The sequence below is a fragment of the Ixodes scapularis genome, unplaced genomic scaffold (genome assembly GCF_016920785.2).
Source record: "Ixodes scapularis isolate PalLabHiFi unplaced genomic scaffold, ASM1692078v2 PGA_scaffold11__112_contigs__length_91849675, whole genome shotgun sequence".
NCBI classification, from domain to species: Eukaryota; Metazoa; Arthropoda; class Arachnida; order Ixodida; family Ixodidae; genus Ixodes; species Ixodes scapularis.
Genome location: NW_024609837.1, coordinates 63302733 through 63324637, shown reverse-complemented (window position 1 = coordinate 63324637; position 21905 = coordinate 63302733).

Below are 21905 nucleotides of genomic sequence, written 5' to 3'. Positions count from 1 at the left end.
CCTTTTATTTGGCCTCTCTGGCAAATGGTACGCGGCCCTATATTCTCGTGCAACTTTCTGGTTGCAACATTTGCCTCGGCAACACAGGAGGAGGTTGAAAAAAGTTCATTGATCGTTCGTATATGGAAACTGCGGTAAAAGACAAATTATGTTGTTTTTTTTTTTTGCGAACAAGTTGTTAGTTTTAGTGAACAAAAGGTAAGGGCGCAAACGAGCTGGTGGTGGTTAAACATTTCGACAAAAACCCCGAGACTTGTTCGTTGCGTCCTTCCTGTTGTAGTGTTGGGGTTTCTTGAGGACTAATGCACTTTGGTCCTTCTACTTTGCTTTTGTTTTTGTTTTTGTATAAACGACCTGTTGTAGTGTTGGGGTCTCTTGGGGACTAATCCAGTTTAGTCCTTCCACTTAGCTTTTTTTTTTCTATAAACTTCTCAGTTCTATTGTAATGCTTGTTTTTTTGTTGTACTGCTTGTGGCACGGGTTTTCCCAATTCTCCCTTTTTTCTTTCGTCTCTTTTGTTTTGTGAAGGTTTCTCTCTCTCTTTCCTTCGTCTCTTTTGATTTGAGTAGGATTTGATGCCTAAGCACCCTTCGTTGTCAAATAAAATTCAGCTGTGTTTGAGACTTTGTGTTTGTCCGTCCCTTTTTGTCCCAGTCTCGGGGTTTTTGTCGAATTGTTACTTTATAATATATGTATGCAGGCGCGGGCCGAAATCGGTCAATCGGAAATAAGGGTTGGTTAGCAAGGAAAAGTTAGCCCATGCACTTAACATAAGTAAAAAGGACAACATTCTAAATAAAAGAAAACAAAGTTACAGAAAGTAAAGAAACGATTCTTGTATTTATATGACAGTCCCGATATATATATATATATATATATATATATATATATATATATATATATATATATATATATATATAAACAAGTAAAAAGCAAGAAACAATAACCTTAAATATTTCCAATGCAGAATCAGAAAAAAGCGATCTAAATATAAATATTTCTAAAAGTTAAGAAAATACGACAAAGGGGAGACACCGAAAGAAAGGTCAAGGGACAAATGTATGTTCAATTGTTAGGCAATGGTGTTGCATGCCTCAAGCTATCTAGCATCATAAGCGTTTATATAATCGTTTAGGAGCACGTCTAGACTGTTCAGCTCGACGCCTACGTTCATGGCACTTTTCATTATATAATTTAACACGTGCATGTATACGCTTGTATTGATGAACCTGGTGATCTTCTAGAATATTCTAACCGACTCCTATCAAAACTTCCCTTCTCACCCACCTCTATTCATCATTTCACCCCTCGTCACATGACCTCCTCGTTGACCTATCAGCGTCGAACACCTCACTCCTCCTCTCCTACTCGTCAACCAACCAGTGTCAAGCCTGGCGGCCACGCTTTTATCCAGGCTTCACTTTTGAGCATCACGAAATGTCAAACCCCTAACCAAAAAACGTTTACCGTTAAAATACAGTTGCTGCTTACGTATTCGTATCGGATATATTATACATGTCAGGGATAATAGTGTGTGTATAAAGGAGCAGAAAAGGTAAACAGAAAACATGTTGATGACTCATACGACTGTACGTGTATACGTACCACTTTTCCAACGAATGAAAAGATAATGTGGTTTGAATTGATTTTATAAACTCAAAGATTTCTTATCTAGCAGGTGCTGACTGGTTTCGTAAACGCGAGGATCTAGAAGATAATGACATAGTGCGATAGTTTAACCCGGAGCCATAGAGAAGGCTGTTCGCAAGCCTTGATTACCATCGCTGGTGTTGGTAAGATATGGGCCTCGTTGCCAACGACGAGATATTGGACATCGGCCTGTCCAACGCTTCCTACGTAACAAGGCCGCTGTGATGAAGTTTTTACGTCACACACCGGAGACCAGCGCGGGACACTTATTGGATACGATTGCTGCGTCGGCGCTCGGCCGGCACTCGTGTCCTCGCTGATTAGAGACGAGTCTCATCCTAACGCCGACGCACTATTCAATCTGTGCCCCGCTTAGGCCTCGGGAAAATGACGTCGCACATCTTTCGTGGATAAGACTGACCGAAGTACGAAGGTTTATTATAGATTAGCAACATGCAGGGCCGAGTAGTGCCGTGTATGGCCGCGATCTGGTGGAGAGAGGGTACGCGCGCGGAAGTGGCTGGCAGAGTTCATGGTTATCCGGCGGCGGTGGCGATGATGATGATCTCCCGACAACATCCATCACTACGACCTAGTTGACTAGTATCTCTTGGCCAGTCCAGGCGATTCTGTGAAAGACATCGACAAGCAACTACAGACGCTGAACTTCCACGCGAAGAAATGGGCGAAAGAAAACTGCTTAGAAGTACATAATCTGTTTCCTTTTGGGTAGGAAAAGCGAGCGCGTCCGTCAGACGCAACCATGTAATGTTTGCATTGAGCATAAAACGTTACTCCAGCGTTTGATGGTGTACAAACCACTGTCATTTTCAAGTATGAATCAGCATCTCTCTACACGCAATAACAGAGTGTACAACAAGATTAAGAAACCTTAAATAACCAAAGGGAAATTGCAGCTCGCGTTTTCTGCGTCCTTCCTTTCAGAAGGACAAAAAATTGCGGTGGCTTAGCTCGGCTATGCCAGGATATACGTACCGTGAGCTTATGGGCACAAAATGAGGGGCGCTATCAAGCGGCTCCGGTGCAGCGTCAAACTTAGCTACTGCGCAACGGAGGCGCACAGTTGGGCACGCTGCGGCGCCAGTGCGTCTGCCGCGGCTATGACGCCACTCCTATGGAATGCGCAGACCGACGAGGCGCGCGCGGTGGCGGTGGAGCGCGCGGCGGCGGCAACTCCGGCGCGCCAGCTGTGTACCGTGTGACGTCACTGCTCCCCGCGCTTGCGCAGCACGGCTCTTTGACAGCCACGCGAAACTGCTCAACCTCGGCCAGTGTAGCTCACGCTACAAAATGCATTTACAGCGGGGCTGTTAAGGGCTAGGCTCCCCAGGATCGTGTCCGTTCGCACAGAAATGTCGACACAACACTCTGGTTGCCGTCGTCACTCATAGATGGCAGTAGCTGTCCAGAGTGTTGCGTTTGCCGGTTGTCTGCTAGCCGCCGTCGCTCGTAGATGGCGGCAACCTTTCCAGCCTTTCCACTCTGGCTTGCCGACTTTCGGACGGCCATTGCTTCATTCCCACCATGGAACAACTTCGCTGGTCTTCCTTCTTCACCAGAGTTGAAAGGCTGTAAGTTTTGTAGTAGCCTTTTTGCTGTACAAATTTAAATCTACCAAGTAAATTCTGCCGGCTTGGCGTCAGCGAACAACGTGAGGTGACGCACACTCGAAGCGCGATCCAAAAATATTTTATTTTGCTCGCTGGAGGCGCATGCCCAAAACTAAGGAGCTACACGCATTATAGAACACCGATCACGAGAAAAGAAAGGTAGGGTCGGATCCAACTCATCTGCCCATAAGGGTGGCGCACGATTATAAGAACAGGATAACTTGCTGGAGGTGCGGTCCTCTCAGGTGGAGCTGCAGCGTCATGGCACTCAAAACGCATCATTTATTATCATTATACGTGGAACTGTTTTGTTTCAGGAAGCGCGACTCTGTTAGCGGGAGTGTGACATTGCCACTTTTTCGCACTTTCCTTTAAAGTGTTGTACCAAAGTTTCTCATTTTACGTTATACTTCGTTTCACAGGAAGTCCTACCGCACCCCGACGCTATTATCCTACGTAGCCACTCAAGAAGTGTCAAAAGTGTCACATCATGGCGCTGGTTGTCTTTGTGCGCTTCCTAATGCCGGCTGAACCAATCATTCGCAAATAATTCGCCTTGATTCTGCGCTTTTTTGTGCGTGATTGCTTTAGGCGGTGACCAAAAACGCACAAAGACGACAATTGCCATGCCAATGCACTTTTGGTGTTGCTCAATTGACTATCTGGGCGAAATGGTGATGCTTCGGAACGAGAATACAGCGCAAACATGCGGCGGACCAGTAGAAGAGTATACACACATACAAGGCGCTGACTAACTGAAATTTATTGGAAAAAAACATCATGGCCGCGAAAAAACCCGAACGATCCACCAGGCATCCACGTCACCACACACCACGTTCCTACTGGCCGAGATATTCTATCTCTTTTTGATAGAAGGCCACAGAGAGGCACTGACACGCGTGCCCTCCGCGTCATGATAAATAAAATGCCTCCGTTATCTCCCTCGTCCTTTTGTTATTGTGTCGCCTCATTATTGTTGTCTCTTCAAGCTTAGAAGCGCATCCACACCTGGCGCAAGGAATCGCCAAATGACCGCCAGAGTACGATCTCACAGATAATGTATGCTCCCGTAGTCTATCGTTGACGCAGCTACCATACTGTCCAATACACTGCTAACCACACGATAGTGGTATTCTATACACAATTCCCACTCCGCACGCTGCCGAACTGCTTTTTATAATTGTTTTTTCGCATCGTGCTGCGTGTGCTGTGCCCCTATCAACGATACCACACAGCTTCTCCAGTTCCCTGGGAGCGGAGAAAAGAACCGAGATTTCGTGCCTTGCCGCCACCTTCTTAATCCTGTGGCTGACCTTGTGTACGTAAGGCACTACTACCTGTCTCACTCCCGTCTTACACTTCCCTGGGATGACAACTGTCCCCCGAAGCCTTTGCAGCAGTGATTCACCCAATCCTGTAAGGAATGCTGATGGGCCTGTTCCCTTGGGACGTAAAACCCTCCACCATCCTGTCTGGACAAGACTTCGCCAAGGATGCCCGGAGACAGGTAAAGACTATACCTATGTTAACCACCTTGGAATGGTTAAAATGAGAGCATAACACCAGCATACCTGTGATTTCTGAAGCGACAATGTGAAGTCCAAAAAATGCAAGTTACCATTTACAGGGTTCTCTTTTGTAACGTCTAACCACGTGGAACAAGCCCTAAACACTCCCAAAATTTTTGATCGAAAATCAGCTTTTTGGAAACGCTTCTCGTGCGTGAAACAGCACCAAATCATCATCGAGATATCCTAAAATGTGGACAACATCGGCTTCCAACATTTTTTCAATCCCTCTGTCACACTTTGACAGATAGATATCACTTAAGACTGGCGCCACGCTTGAGCCAATGCAGATACCTTCTTTCTGCAAATGAACCGCGTCATCAAAAACAACATATGTGGAGCTAAGATAGAGGTGACGACCCCTATTTTTTTATACTTTCCTGAATCGCAAGTAACAATTCTGTATGCGGAATTGAATAAAATGAGTCGAGTACGTCGATTGACACCGCATCACACGGGCCTGGGTTTGTGTCTTTCAGATGCTGTGCCACGCATTCTGCACTCTCCACCCTGAAGGGATCTTGAAGGGTTAACTGAGAAAGGTGACGCTTCAGGTGCGACCCAAACTGTGCCTGCCACGATCCTTTTCGCGTCACACTCGGCCTAAACGGGATATTCTCCTTACGTGTTTCTACGGGAAAAAGACCTCCAGATTCAGACCCTTTTCACCAGTTACCGATGCTTTTAACCGATCAAGACCGATCAAGACCCAAAAGCAAACAATCGATCGAAACCTCTCTTCTTATCCGCCTTATCTGTGTGAATCTATGGGTCTAGCACCAAAACGAACCCGCCCCCTTCTTACGTTTGCCACTTCCCTTCTCTCTGGTTTTGTAATAAAATGAAGGAACTAGTGACACAAGCCACATCGAAAACCAGGAGAATAAGAGAACCTCTTGCTCCGTGTGTGGCCGAAACAGTCGGAACCATTCTGAAAGCACATTCCCTCCCGCGTCAGTAAGTGTGATTAATCCTGAGCATCCATCATCGTAACCTCGAGTCAAATTGCAGCCCGCGGTAGCGATTCATTCTAGCTGCGTTCTCGTCCTTATCCCCATTACTGCGACTGAACGAGGCTGAGTCGATTCCTCCGACACGACACAAACTACTTTTGCTGCAGCTGAAAAAAAAAACAAAAAACCTAATGTGCGCAGCCTATCCATCCATAGCGCCGTCAAGAAATTACAGAAAACAAACGCGCTTTTCGAAAGCCTAACACTTTGACGTGCAGTGTGCATGACGCGGGGAAAATTGTCGTCGGGTCCCCGATCGCGACCCAAAATTACGTCTTAATTACGTTGCGTAATTAATTGAGCCATCCATCGCCTCCTTTGAAGTGAACCGCTGTGGGAACTAGCTTGGCGGGTGTAATTATACATGGGCCGTAGAACAGCATTGCGACGAAGGGCGAACTATACTTCAAGTTGGCACGCGGGTACAAGAAAAATTGGAGAGCAAACAGTTAATGCGCGCCAAGAACAACGCCCACCGTTCGCAACTTCTCACGTTCGCCCATAAATAACCTTGAGATTCGACACGCTAACTAGAGGACGCGTTGATCTCGTAACTCAAAATCCTCTCTAATACATTATACGCGATAGTTAGACTCAACTAAGGTTGTCACGAAAGATGTGTAGTTGAGTGCCTACGACGGGTCTTTTGATTAGCTCATTTCCTCTCACGACGACTGCCATCTATCGGAAGGGGAAACGAAATGTCATACTTTTCCAGTAAAAATTGACACCTTATTAGCGCTGGCGAACACTTGGGAGTTTGTTTTGTCAACGCGGGTACCTTGGTTAATTTCACTTTCCATGTTGAGTCGAGCATGTTGACTATTGCCACGCCCATCGCATCGAAATTGGTCATCCTCTTTTGTTATCTGGTTATTGTAAACTTTGTTGGCTCTCCGGTTATAAGAAGAAGATAGGACGGAGCACGCTTTTGTTGTATTCTTGAAGTTTTGATGACTATTTGTGGGACACGCTGATATAAGACTTTTGCAACAACTTAGATGCTGTGAAAACCGGTACATTTACCTGAAAGTTTGGGAAGTCAACTTATGCTGAGCTAATCAGTAATTAACCGTCAGATATTATACCTACGGCCGCACAACCCCCATAAACGACATCTTATATTTTTATTTCCCCCAGTTACTGGAAATGATCCCCAGATATTCTACTTACAATTACAAATATTGGGCATTGCGTAATTGCTTAAATTTGTTTATAAGACATTAAGCAGTTGCTTCGGGGGGTGTAGAAAAGGCCTTACTTGTATCTATTTCCTCGTAAATTTAAGAAAAAACTGACTTCGCAAATGTCACGTGCCGTGAATTTCGCTGCTAAACTTAGCGGAGAAACTGACTTCATGCTTAGGCCGTGTGACGTCATATCACGTAACATCAATTTCCCCTTCCAAATCTAGCGAGGAAATTGAATTTGTTCTTAGAACACGTGACGTCAATTTTGCTGCCGAATTTAGCAGCGAATGCGTGGACAGAAGAACGGACAGACAAAATCTTGGGATTGGGGGCTTCCTTTCAAAATCATTTAGCACTAGTGGTAGACGTAGAGGGCGGACTGGTGCCTCGTTGCGTTTTCTTGCTGCCCCTGGACTGCCGTTACGCATTAACCTGCGCATCTTGTTTTCACTGAAATGTCCAACTTCGACTTGGACGGGATTGACCATTCTGGTTTCGATCAAACTACTCAAGCAGCACGGATTTGGCCAATCATTGACCAATCGCTGCAATGGTCCTTTGGTCAGCGGCCAGACAGTGGCCCACCATTGGCCGATGACTGGCCTTTCTCTGGCCATTGGCCAATGGCCACTGGCCAACTTCCATGCGCTAAACATTGGCCGATGAATTGCCATTCTGGCCATTGGCCAAAAGACCATCGCCAACCACTGGCAAATGCTTGGCCAAAATCCGTGCTCCTTGGGTACATTGTGCCAAACCAAACTTCATCGAGCACTTGACCTTTTTTGAGTGCGAAAGTCAGGCGGCTCGAGAAAGATCTGGTCAGCAGCGCCACGTCACTCATATCCTGATCAAGAATCAGTCATAGCTGGTTTAGCCGTCCAAAGTCGCCACAAAGAGAACCAACAGAATGCAAGAAGAGTGGCGAGCGCTTACCTCTGTTCTTTATGGCACTGTTTATATATGTAACTATATAGAGGCACTTTTTTTCTTTAAGCTTTACAGGTTTGTTTTAAAAAAAGGACGTGAAAGTTACACTTATGCGGCTTGTAGAGGTGAGTTATACGGCCAGGGGTTAATCTTTGCGATAAGTTGGCTAACAATTGAAATTCGTTAACTAACTTTAATTTTCGAAAATAGACATATAGCTCCAATTATAAACTTACTGAGCGTCATCGAAAACCACTAAACCACCAGAACGACTTCAAGCTCGTGGAAACTCGGGGGCGCGCTAAAATTACCACTCTTGGAGCAGGTACAAGGCTATACTCCGTATCATCTTACCATGGATCGCAGCAGGCGCCACGAGCCATCTCGGCCAATCCAGTGCCATGCGAGTATCACGCGACCTTCTGGAGTGGGTCGCAGTAACTCGCGCTGCACGTTTAAGCCACTCGGTGCGTCGATAGCGCTGGATCGGCTCGGCTGACGCGCTCTATAGCCTCCGCCGCGGTTCATCTTGCGCCGAAACAGAGTATAGCAGGTTGCGGAACGCGGATGATGAGATTATCATCGCGTTCCGCCACTGCCAGCTTTGCGCATGCTGCACGAGTGGTGACTTTGGTGCGCCCCCGAGTTCCCACGAGCTTCAAGTCGTTCTAAAAAGAGTTGATTTAGTGGTTTTCGATGACGCTCGGTAAGTTTCTAATTGGAGCTATATGTCTATTTTCCCCAATTAAAGTTAATTAACGAATTTTAATTGTTAGCCATCTTATCGCAAAGATTAGCCATCACATAGTGTCCCCCTGGCCGTATAACTCACCTACACAAGCCGGATAAGTGTAACTTTCACGGCTTTATTTAAAAAATCTGTAAAGCTTAAAAAAGAAAACCGTGTATATATACTGGGTGTTTTTTCATCGAATACAGATTAAAATAAAACGAAAAAAAAAAAAAACGTGAAAGCTACACGAATGCTGTCTGCGAAAATGAGTGATATGGCCACGCGGACACTATGTTCAAGAGCGAATGCACCTAAAATATGAAAAATTAACCAAAGTTTGGTAATCGCGAGTTTGATTAGACCGTTTAGGGCACATGTTTGTGTTGAAGAAATGGAGGCAATCAATGCTGAAGGTCAGCCCAGTTTTTAGGTAGAATGAATCGAGGACGCAGTTTCAGTTTTCCACTGTCAAATTTTGTTTTGGAGATGTGTCGACACCGAAACCCCAAACGCGCAATGTCCGCCGGCAGGGCGATTTCTCGTTTGACGCCGAAGGGTCACGTGTTAATGACGAAATTCGCGACACAGCACGTCGGAGCTGATTTCAGTCAGTGTTCCGTGGATGGCGAACTAAAGTTATCGCGGCTGCGATAACACTCACAGAGAAGAGGTCAGCAATACATTCACCTCTATTGCTGACTTCATCTCCGTCAGTGTCAATTCATTTTAAACGATAATTCTTAGTGTGTTATTGGCCTCCCTTGTATATTGCCCTAACGGGCCCTCAAGGAATAATGAAGGAATGAAAGAAGGAACTTTGCTTTGCTGGCGATGTCAATAATAACGTTTTAATCACGGGTACGATTGAGACAGATTAAAAGAACAACCTTAACAAAAAGTACTCAGCAAAAAAATGAATCCTTCGACGCGCTGTGACGCAAAAGTGACGCAAATTTTGTCATTAACACCTGAACCTCTGGCGTCAAAAGAGGGTTGCCCTTCCGGTGGGCGTCGTGGGGTTTGGTTTAGGTGTCGACTGATAAAAAAAAAGGCTGGCTTTCAACATTGATTGCCTCCATCTCTTCACTATAAACATGTGCCCTGAAACGTCTAGTTAATGAATAAACTTGGGAATTTTTGTTAATTATCATGTTTGAGTGGAATTCTATCTGGAGCATAATGTCCGCCTGGTCACAAAACTTTTGTGCGCGGAACAAATTCTTGCAGATTTCACGTGTAAAAAAAAAAAATCTGCATTCAATAATAATAACAAAACTGTAAGAAAGAAAACAAAAAAACAAAAAACAACAACAGCGTAACGCCTTCACAAGAGCAATCAAATATACGTTTCAGGAAAGTCCATCAATAAATGCTACAAAAATATAACTCGGAAATCTTTTAAATTTTTTTGCCCAATAAATCATCGTAAAGGCAACTTGGCGCGCAACAAAGGTTACTTTTGTTTTCTCCAGTTTTTATTTGGTTACGCGATATGGTCCAGCAGCGTTTAAGACAGTTTTTGCGTTGGCACGTCTTTACTTAACAACCAAAGGACTTAAAAAGAAAAAAAAAAATCTCAAAGCTTTCATTTTTGCTTTCAGGCAGCAGCGAGGGAGGTTAGTATATGAGCGAATTCTTAAACTGCTATATAGCAGTTTAAGAGTTCGAGCGGTGATTCGAGCGATGATTCGAACGGTGATTCGAGTATAGCTCCCAGTTATGCTCGGAGTCACCGCTTACCGAAGAAGCTATACAGCTTCTTCGTAAGCGGTGACTCCGAGCATAACTGGGAGTTTCAGCTGCAGTAAAAAGACGAGACCTGCAACGTTGGCGCCCTTGTACGAGCTCACATCGTCTGTGCGCTTGTTCAGTTTGGATCGCAGTCTAGTTCTCAAGGTGCGAAATCAAAGCAAGCTCATTCCCTTGCACGCCGCTTATCCAACTTCTGGAGATGTCTAGTCACGGAAAACCTAAGAAATACCTGGTTCGTCGCACATTTTTAACGCTCCGGAGTCACTTAAATTGCAACGTTAGCCGACCGCCCCGGCGGGAATCACAAAGTGAGAAGCCTAAAGATCCACGACCTGCGTTTCTTAAATTATCAGTGACCAGAAAACCTTTTTTTAATGCGAAGGTATTACTTGGTCCCATGGAGCGAAGCCGGCGGTCTGTGTAGCAGTTGTCTGTAGCAGCGAAACGCGGCACCTAAATTCCCATTGGCTGAGCGAAACGGCACCTAAAGTCCTATTGACTGCAACGCGGCATATCAGATGCTTCGTCTCGGAAGCCGGCAGTGCCGCTTGAGGTCACAGCGCACGCGCCTCGGGAATAAAACACAAAGAAAAGCGCAGCAACGCAGATGCATCGTCGCGGAAGCCGTGGAGCCGGCGGGCATGCCGCGCCTGCGCAGGGGGGGAGCGTGATGTCACCGCTGGATCGCCGTGTGGGAAAGGAAGACGTGGCGCGCTGCTTGTAGGAATGCGCTGCGTGCAGGAATGCGCTCGCATTCCTGCACGTAAGCAGTCTGAAGTGTCTTCGTAATTTTTTTTTTTTCAATCGGAGGGATAAAGTTTGCGTGTACATTATGATGCGTGTCAACGATAAAAGTGAAAGCATGGTGAATAAATCCGTTTTGAAAAACTGCCCTCTGTTGACAGCTGTGGAATCTCTGCGCAGTAAGACCGCAAGGTCATGGCACACTTAATGCGTTTAGTTGGATTAGAAGGTAAACGCAGCCGCAGAAGAAGGTGATGAGCCCGATGACGTTGCACTTTCAACGCTGTGTGATTTGCTCGTCGGCTCCTACCGCTGGCCGTGCTCCGACGTTCGCTATCTTGTGGAATGACTTGCACGTTCCACGATGTTACTTGTGCTGCCATTGTGTAGTGGTTCCGACTTTCTATACTTCGTTTCAGCTTCGGTCCGAGCGCTGCCAATGTTATGAGCAGAAGGGCCAATCAAACAGCGCAAAAAGCGAAAAGTCATGGCGTGCTCTCTGCAGTTGATAGGGCCAGCCGGTATTCGCAGTGTCTCTGTGCGTGCTCCTCCGCCGGCTAGTCCTATCAAGAGCAGAGAGCACGCCATGACTCTGCTCTTTTTACGCTCTTTGATTGGCCCTTCGGCTCATAACGTCGGCCGCGCTCGGACCGAGGCTGAAACGAAGTACAATTATTAGGAAGGGATTTTTCGAACAGGGCTGGGCGGTATCGCGATACAAATGTATCGCGCTAGTATCTTAGAGATACTGTCAAGTACCTGTAGCTCTGTATTGAGATACATTTGGAAAATGTATTTGTACCTTAGTAGTGAAAAATACATTTACGATGTATCGCTTGTAGCTCGATACTTTGCTATACTTAGTTATCTCGTTACATTTGCTGTCCTTTTGAAGATAAATTTAAAAGATAAAAACGCCTGTTGCTGCAAGTTGCTTCGGAATTTATAATATAAACCCGCCCTATAACATGACTCATCTCAGTCACCAACATAAAGAAAAAATTGTAATTTAAAGAAGGTTACTTGCAAGAATAATAAAATCAGCTCCTCTCGCAAAGCTCTCAATTCTTTTCAATTTAGCGGAGAGAACGCTGTAAAGGAGTTGAGTGAAGAAAAAGTGTGGTCCTATTGTCTAATCCAATGCGCCCTCATGGCAAAACAGGGTTCATTTCGGGCAGACGGCTTTTGTCAAGCACGGTACGCATTCTTTACCTTTTTGTAGCTATGTGGTTCAGCGGGGGTGACATGTTTTGTTTTAGCGGCATTAATGATAACTAAAGAGTTCGATGTAAGAGGTAGTGCACAAAATGTCACAAAAGGAGCACAAGCATGAATTACCATTCACATTTGCCACGAACTTCAACCTTCCCACGTAGCACCGTTCGGGAACAAATATATGTTTGTAAGTATCTGTACATCTCTATTCCGGAATACTTTTAGGCCGTTTTTGCGCGAAGTATCTCAGGGATATCCCGTTGCATAAGAGACAAATGTATCTCAGTATCTGCGTTATGGGTCTTAAAACACACGTATCTCAGTATTTGTATTCCCGAATACTTTATGGAGCATGTCTGCCAGCACTGCTTTCGAAAGGCGTTTATTACAACATGCAGCTTTCCTTAGTGAGCCGGCATCGAACGAGCAAGGATAGCAGGGTGATTTCTGAGAAACCTTTGTGTTTACCGACTGTAGAGTCGGCAAACACAAAGTTAGAGCCGAAGGTTTGCGGTACGCGACAACTGGAGTTCGGAGACAAAGAGTGTGGCGTCGCGGTCGCAAGGGCCCCAATCAGCGCGCTCTGTAAACTTCGACCCCAATTTCGTGCCTGACGAGTCTTGGACCCTAGTTGTCTCGAGTCCCTCTTCATAGTTGTCATGAACGTTACTAGAATAACTCAGTTGGGAAACTGCCGTAGGAGCCTGCTTTGAAAAAGTTGCTCCGATCCGTATTCGAGAACCAAACCAGACTCGATCGCAATGCCGCCATTCCTCCCGCAACGGCCACTCCGAAAACTGCACGGCTGCACGTACCGGTCCAGTCGACTCGCGAAAGGCCCGGTCGCACCATCTCGCAGTGCCATCTCGCTGCAGCTATATAAAGCAAGTTTAATATTTTCACTCGCCGCTAAAGGGTAGTGCTGTAGTCGGATCTAGTTCGGTCTCGGTGGACGCGAGTGGTCCGGGTTTCAAGGGTGAGTTCGCCAACTTTGTGTTTAGTAACGTTTGTTGTCAGCATAAAGCGCATCGATTTCAATATACTAGGGGAGGCCAAACTGCGGCTCGCGAGCGGCATATGGCTCTTTGCGGGTTCAAGTGCGGCGCGCGTCTTCCTGGTAAGCGTGCCCCGTTTCCCTCCAGTGTCCCCAAAGCAAAAACTTCTAGAATAAAAAAATAAATAAATAAAAACTCAGTCTTGGCATTCTTCTACCAGACTACGTACATACAGCTGGACTGCTTTCTGACACAGATGTGCCCTGTAACCCTGTGTCCTTTATTGTTCTGGAGAAGAATATCGAACCGTATATGGTTCGATATTCAGTACTGATTAGCGAGCCAGCTAAGCATTCATTTTTGATTGGCGGTTCAAGAAACGCTCTGCTGCTTGGAGTTATATTTGTACTCAATAGTAATACTTGTCCCTTTTGAAAAGGACTGTTCCCTTCATATCTTTTCTTGATAAAAGAAGCCCCCCCCCCCCCCCCCCCCCTCCCATTCTTTTTTGCTGCGACTTTCTGAGCTTTTGTAGTTCTGTCCACGGTTCTAACCCTACGTCACCCTGACCACTCCTGCTATAGACGTTTGTAAGTACGGTCTCTGGGCTCCGCCATCTTGCTGCTGATGTGGGTAGTTTGTCTGATAGTGAAACGCTGCTGTAGCCGTGGGTACGTGTCAGCAATATTTGAATATGAGTCAATCTACCCACGCAGCAAGCAAGATGGTAGCGCCCAGAGTCCCCACTTGCAAACGTCTACGCCTACGCTTGCTATGCTTTCCTCCATTTCGCCACCACACCGCCATCAAAGGCTGAAAGACGCACGGGTAAAAACTTACAGATTAAATGTGCAAGCTAACGGCGCGTTCACGCGCTTGATGAGTTTAGCCAGCTACAATATGCGTACTGAAAGACGTTGAACTGTGTGACGTTACTTGGGCTTTTGGCGCGGCGTGATCGGCCCTGTCGGCTCGTAGCTTCGCTTATTTTGTTTTGTAACCCTAAATGCCCTTTTGGGCATTTAATCGGGGGGACTTAATACAAAGATTATTACAACTAAACCAAGTAGCAACAAAATAAGACAAAGAAAAAATAAAGGTACAAAGCATAAATTGAAGGTACAGGGCATTTGGCGCATTTTGGCCGTCAAACGTAAGATATAAAAAAGATGGCGCACAATAAAAGACACGTACACCAGAAGCAAGGCACTGACAAGACCAAATATTGCAGGTATACGAGACTTCAAGGTTTAACATGTTTAGAGCGGAGATAAGGAACTGATGGTCGCTTATAGCGGCGATTTCTCTGAGGAGGCTGTTCCAGTCTGATATGCTCTGATTTTAAGCGAGACAAAGTATAAAAAGGCTCGCGAGTCTACCTGCTCGCAGTGCACGCACTAGGCTAATTACTGATTTACCTCGCGCATCCTTCGAATGACGAAGCGCAGAGAGTGGCTCGAGTCGAAAGCACGATCTGTTCAATGGCAATGAGGAAGCTCAGCGTCAAGCTCATTGTTTTCGCAGAGATGACATTTTCAATCAATAGCGACTTCGGGTCCTCATCATCCACTTAAGGCGCAAGACAGGTCACAGTGATTGGCCCAACTAACACGTGCACCTATTGGTGCACAGGTTAGTTCAAAGTAGGGAGCCTTCATGTGCGCTTTGATAGGGTGATGCCACCCCTTGTAATATCACTCGCCGACAAACCAGCAGCCATCTTGGTTCTCGGCGATAATCCGTGGGGCTTATAACCCTCCCGGAAACAAGCAGCTTATGTCACAAGTTCGGAGCAGCGTTATGGAACCCACGGAGGGAGGATTAGCATTTTCCCCCTCGGATGGAATGACCGATGGACACAAAGGCCACTTTCCGGCGTAGGGGGAAACAATGAGAGGAACAAAATGGCGGCGGAAGAGGGAGTGGGAAAGGGAACAGGCAGTTGGCATCACTCTATGCGAAGCGCACATGAAGGTACCCTTGTTCAAAGGCTACCTGAGGAGAATTCTGAGATCGCCTAGATATGGCGATAACTCTCTCGGCGGGCTCTAAGTATCCTAAAAATCCATAAATCATAACGATGCGCGGTCAATTTTCCTATGAAAAAAAGCAATAAAAGATCGAACACACCGAGGTCATCTTCGGCGATGGGAGGAGCATGTTTTGGCAGTTAGGACGACATGTGACCAATGTAAACACGACACTTCGTTGAGATTGCAAACGCTGTTATTACAAACTGTGTATGCTTTTTTTTTGTAAATGATAAAAGCAAAAAAAAAACAGTAGTCGAAAAATGAATTTTTTTTTTTTCGCACAGAGGGAACATAATGTTGCAATAATCATCTCAAAAACAGCGCACTATGTTTTTTTCTTTTCGCGGGAGTGATGTGTTCGGTCGTCAGCTCTCGAGCCCGCGCTCGCTGGGTTGAACTAGTCCGGGCTGTACGGGTAACGTGCCGCGCGAATTCGAGATATCATTCCGCGGTTCCACCGGTCATAGGCGCGAGGATCCTTCACTTCCTATTGGCTGACAGTGGTTCTGGTTTCGGAACAGGCTCCTCCCCTCGCCGGAGATGACCCCGGTGTGTTGCGACCTTTGATTGCTTTTTTAATTGACAAATCAGCCGTGTATCCTCATGGTTCAGGGATTTCTAGGATGTTTAGAGCCAGCGGAGAGAGTTATCGCCCCATTTAGGCGATCTGAGAAACCTCCTCAGCGCACCTTTAAGTGTGAGGTTCACCTAGAGCACAAAAAATTGCTGACTCTAAAGTGCAGCGGCCATTAGTGCCAGGAGTCTAGATATTCTGAACATAAGCGTCTGTGGAATTTAGAAATTCACTGACAGCTTCAGGAACGAAGTGTGTGGACAGTCCCGAGCATCTAATTATTGCTGCGCAGCCAATAAGGTCGCGGAATTGGCCAATGCGAACGCAGAGAGACGAATCACAAAGAGGCGTGTACGCGAGGAGTCACGCCCTGCGATTTTTAAGTTATACGTGATTTTTGCAAGGTTTTGGTATAAATGAAGACTTCATGACGGGTACTTAATAAAACATGAAACAAAGCTTTGTCTTGTGGAATGTAGGGTTCCAAACGAAGCGCTGATCAACGGGCGAACAGCTCAGCAAACTGCTAAGCGCGTAAGAACCTGCTTTGACGCACTCTCCGTAGAGGGCCAAACCGGTACGATTCGCAGCAGAAATCGTGCGAATGCACTGAACTCGTGTCAGAAATGTGCCTCGCGGCGAAATTTTCGATTGCTGTTTCACATGCTCACTCTTCCTGTCCAGATAAGCGTCCCGAGTAAAGTTTTTCTCCCTACCTTTATCCAACATATTGAACGAGACATTTCGTCATTCTCAACGTGCCAAAGCATATCAAATGTTTTTGGCAGATGCTGTTTTTAACCCCTTCATTTCAAAGTCTTAGTACGGTAATTCATATGGTGAGTGTCTCAGCGATCAGCCTTTTAGGTACAATCGGTCTTTCCTGCCCCTTTATCGGGGTGGGTCAACATGACCTTTCACGTTCTCACCCTATATTGCCGCCGTCAGCTTTTTGTAGCAAAATGCTTTTTATTTCAGACCCTTCGTTCAATGCCACATAGAAGACACGACCTAGGCCTTTCCTCCCATACGTCATCCCTAGCGGATCTAAGCAGTACCACCTACCTGGCATCAACATTGTCACCAGAGCCTCCTGCAGTGTCTCCCAACGAGCGTGATGCTAGCACGCGACTCCGCCAAGACGGATGCGTCTGCCTCTTTGAGGCGGTCGAGCTTTGGCGCCTTTGCCGCTTGGGACGGGTAAGGGAATCGCCAGCGATTACGTCATATAAATCCGCGCGGAGGACCGAGCAAACAGTGCCTGGTGAAGGTATCCTAGAGGATTTGCTTTTATCCTTACTCGAGGCGTAACTTTTAACATTTCGCCCTATGTTTCTTGTTCTCGACAGTGCCTGTTCATTCTTACCCCGAACGCTCGATGCACGATCCTTCTGGGCTCAATTTTCGCGACGCCGACGTACACTTGATAAGGAGCTGCGCGTGACCTTGTTAAATCAGTCTCGCTCTCGCTTGCTGTTACGCCGCCAAATCGCCGCCCGCTTCTCTGGTGTCGCAACACTCGTTCTTCATTTTGTTTGGCAGAAGTTCGCCGATCGAGCCTTTCTTTTCAGTTCATTGTTTATCGTCTCTTCGCCTTATAATTTGTGACTATCTTCAAGCCTTGTCTCGCGTTGGTGTCTCTTGCTGAGCCACCAACGTGGTGTCTCAGTACTTGCTTTTTTCAAAACGCTATTTCCAGCCCTTCTATCCGGGACGCGCGCATTTTATTTTGATCAATTATTCCAGTCACTCGGTATTAGCGCGTAGGCTGTTTTTCTAAGTCTGGGACCACCTAGTAGAGAAGATTTTGTACAACGCATTGCAATTGGCCTCTCTCGTGCTCTCGAACGGAAGATTCCCCAAAAATGAATTTCACAAAGTGGGTACTTAATTCGATGCTTAAAAAACTTCGTTGGTTGATTTTAAAACCCAGAAAATACCGGAACGTTATGATGAAGTCTGGAAAACTATAGTGAACTCACTTTATGCCTCCAATTTAGATGATGCTCGATTCCTATGTTTTTTTTTAATTGGCGCTTAATTAGAGTGGAAAGACGATACATATTTTTTTGCGCCTCACTCGACATTTTTAATGTTTTCATATCATGCAGGAGAGCAAAGTATGGGTTAAATCTGCCCCTTATCACATGCGACCATAAATTTCCCCCAAAGTTCTAATGTAAAATAATTGTTAATAAAAGAGAAAAAACACTTTTGTCGCGGACCCGCCTTGGTGAAAAATCTTAAATGTATAGAAATTTGTTGGTCCGATAAACACAAATGCTTAGATAAGTTCATGTAAGAACATACAACAGCCTAATAAAAACATATAAGAGCAATTTAAGGCTATATAAGACGTTATCAGAAACTTCTTATCAGTTTCTTATATATCTTTTAATATTCTCTTGCGTGGTTCTTTTATGTTCTTATATGATAGTATTTGGTCATTCGTTTTTATTCGACGAGGAAAGTTACCGTACGATTAAGATTTTTCACAAGGGTGTCGGCTTCACCAGGCCAGAAAAAAAGATGCCACGCTGGCAAATATCCATTCTGGTTTTCACCCGGCGGCGTCTTCAGCATCCCCGTCAACTTTATTTGTCGCTGAAGCAAAAAACGGCAGGGGATTAAAAAAAAGCTAGAAAATGGATTTAAAAAAAAAAATTTGGCACGGTCATTGTAGTGTCTCCGACAGCTTCAGAAACACCGGGTCTGCCTTGGGAAGTATACAAATAAAAAGAAACGAAATAAAAACACGTCAAAGAATAACGGACACATTTGTCGTTTACGGTAGAGCCTATATCGTTTACGAGTGCCCGTCAATTAGCGTGGAAATAGGTGGCTCTCTCGCGACGAATGTGGACACGCTTAACGCCGTCTCTCTGCTGACACGACGAAAGTTCATTTGTCCTCCGTACCTGCTCGTTATCATTCGGACGGTCCGAGCGGGAGAGGGAGGTAACTGGACCCTCATTAACATAATGAAATGCGCAAACAAAGCCTTTGTTCGCGGACTAATTTATGCGCGACCGCGGATGGACACGGTCGAGCCGTCCGGGCGATTGTTGACGCGACGGCGGTGCTGCTGGTAGGTTTGCGGAACTCCGCCTAATGTGCGCACGTCGATATATGTTTGAAACGGCAATTGTCTGTGGTTGGCTATTTTGAATTTCTTGTTTTTGTGTGCGAGCCATGGGAGTTTTGTACGGAAGAAAGTGGGGCGAAAAAAGGAAACGATGCAATACAAGCGCAAAAAAAAAAAAAAAAAAATTAGATTGTGAGCATGGTACTTCCGTTGTAAGCCAGTACCTCAACCTCTAAGTACGAACGATGAACGAAACAGGGGAAGTTATGATTCGTTATTAACATGACGTCTACGGGAAGAAAGTTCCGTTCGGTTAAAAGGCTTAAAATCAAAGTATGAAAACAAGGAGTTGATATTACTTTAAGGTATAAATGCGGGCGAGATGGTTATTGACTTAATCAATCAGTACTCGTCCTGTGTGCTTCTCTCTTCGTATCTGTTTTCGTAAACAGTATGAGCGGGAATGCCGGAGCGTGTGGCTTTCGACTTCTCTACCTCGTGGTTGATATAGCGTTGGAGGGCAGTGACTCCGGTGTGCAAACCCTCGCCGCTCCCCTCTCCACTCCGTAGTTTCATCAGCATCGAGGTAGAGCGGCATTTATCAAAAGTCACTGTCCCCATCGTTCCCGCTCATATACTGTTCACGACATCTGTTCTATAGCGACCGTTTTCTGAGACCTACCAGACAGACGACAGATAAAAAATCTGTGAGCATATACAAAAAAAAAAGAAGATTACAATTTTCGTTGGTGTGCTGGTTGACATAAAATGACCCCTGATACCTTATGGTGTCGTTAATGCCTCATCGTAGTGCTAAGTGCCCATACAAGTGGTCAGTGTGACGTCATGATACCGACAAATCCTGACTCCAGCGGCCAAATTCTATTCCTATGACCACTCAGACCTCAGGCACTCAAGGACGTCAAGAGTGCAGGAGACAGTGAAGGGCGCCATGATAACTCAGGAGGGTGACCACGGGGTCTGCGTTTATGGTATCCCTTACAAAAATATGCATGGACACTTCTAGGACGTTCTATAGACCAGCGTCCATAGGGAGGACAAAAGGCATCTATAGGCGGACCACGACCTCTGTTGCCTCCGTGAAGTCGTCCTATGGCTGCCCTATAGAATATTGGCCAACGGACGTTCTATGGACGTCCTATTCTATGGACGATGTGTGGTCATCCTATATCCTCTCTATGGCAATGCAACATATAGAGTCCATAGGGACTCTATAAGGTGTCTACACAGGGTCTTTACGGTGTCTATAGGGTGCGTGCAGAAAACCCATACGAAGTCTACAAGGAGTCCCTAGGGAAGCCATACAAGGTCTACACAGGGTCCACATGGGGTCTGCAGAAAAGCCATACAAGCTCTACAGGGAGTCGCTACAAGGTCCGCAGAGAAGCCACTCAGTCTGCAGGGGGTCTGCTATGGGGTCCGCACCGACCAACGTTTCTAGAGCAAGACAGTTGGGAAACTGCTAAAGACCTTGCTCTGAAAAAGTGGCACCGATGTGTACTCGAAAACCAAACTAATTGCGATCGCAGCGCCACCATTCCACCCGCAGCGGCCACTCGGATAACTGCACGACTGCGTGTGTTGGTTTGGGACTATCGATATTCGACAGCATGTGACTGTTCTGCTTTGGCTTTAATCGGCCACTTTGGCGCCGAAACATATACGGTAGAAGAAAGGTTTCAGGGATGCCAACCCCCGTCTCCCAGGCGGACACGCCACGAATTGCCACCGAAGTTAGGACGCACCCAAATCGGGACGCGCTACCTGAAGTCGCCGGTGAGGCATGGCTGTAAAAAAAAAATATTAATTGTGCCGCAAAACCCTGTAAGCTAAAAGTGTATGCAAACATCACGCTCTTGTCAGTTTGTACTGATCTCTAATAAAGGGTTCTACAAAAAGAGCTTTTCCCTATTTGTTTTTACGCAAAAACGTGCTCTGTAAAAGTCATTTTAAAGAGTGTAGGGTCCTTAGGGGTCTGCAAAGAAGCCATACAAGGTCTATAGGGAGTACGTAAGGGGTTCACAGGGAAGCCATACAGGGTCCTCAGGGAAGCCATACAGGGTCTACACGGGCTCCTCATGGAGTCCGCAGAGAAGCAATACAGGGTCTGCACGGAGTCCCTACGGGGTCCATAGAGAAGCCACTTTAAGCGATGGTGGTACCGCGGTGTGAGAATCGCACTCCCTAGCTCCTGGATGATTGGCATCATAATAAAATGGCTTGCCTACACTTTCCTGACGTGAAAAAAAAACATAAAGTAAATCTCTGATACTGCGCGTATATAGCAAAACTACAATTACTTACACGTCGCGCGCAGACCCAGCCTAGTATACCGCTTTTTAACGACGATCACCCAGATGACCGCAATTTTGATAGGCACCAGTGCGCCCACTATGGGTTGTGAAAGTTGCGAATATCTACGGGGGCCGCAGCGACCCACGTACACCTACCTCCCACTGAGAAAGTAAAAACATTATTCCGGCACATACTAAACACTTCCATCTCCACAATGAGTATACCCTGAGGTTGGATATGCCTCTAGACATCAATGTAACATATTGATACCCGGAACTTAATTAACAACTCTTTAACTTGGACACCTCACTACACCTAGAGAAAACGTCTACCCGGCATCACTTTGTTAATGCCCCAATATATAGCTCACACCATAGAGAGGAAATAGGATGACCATAGACACACCGGGACCATAGAACGGAAATAGGAAGGAATGAAAAACTTCTTCTTTCGCGAAGATCTTTATAGCGTTTTTG